The sequence below is a fragment of the Echinops telfairi genome, unplaced genomic scaffold (genome assembly GCF_000313985.2).
Source record: "Echinops telfairi isolate 266 unplaced genomic scaffold, ASM31398v2 ScPeMD7_3533;HRSCAF=4204_1, whole genome shotgun sequence".
NCBI classification, from domain to species: Eukaryota; Metazoa; Chordata; class Mammalia; order Afrosoricida; family Tenrecidae; genus Echinops; species Echinops telfairi.
The window spans coordinates 20,721,018-20,721,572 of NW_022107432.1; positions in this window are offsets into that span (position 1 = coordinate 20,721,018).

The following is a 555-nucleotide window of genomic DNA, read 5'->3' on the forward strand; positions in this document are numbered from 1 at the left end:
TTCCACCCAGTGATTGGTTGGAAGTACGCAACTAAGGTGTGGAGCACTGTAACTCAGGGACTGGTCCGTTTTGCACTCCACTGGGGGTAAGAGTGAACCATCTCAGAGGCAGGAAGAGAAATCCCATGCCCATCAAGGAAGAAGAACCATCAACATAAGCCGGGAGAGCCCTGCCTCAAGTGGCAAAGGCATCAGAGGCACCAGAAGCCACAGCACTGAGACCGTAAGACAGAGCAGAGGAGCCACTCAGAGTCAGTGTGGTGGGCTTCTCAGCCTATGGAACAAGTAAGGTGAGTGGCTTTGGTCAGGAGGCTGACTTACAGAGTGGGAAAATGCCCTTTGGCCATTCATCAGTTTTACAGGAGTTTTATAACACTTGCTGAAGCAGGGCGAAGGCTAAGGGACACAAGGGGCTGAGAGGCCGAGGTTCAGAGTGAATGGTTCCTGCCCACATGACTGAGAAAAGGTGCTGCCATGGACAAAAGGACCATCTCCTTAATGCTTTCTGACCCTGACTTAGGATACGCTGTTCACTTCCCTGACACCTTCATCATC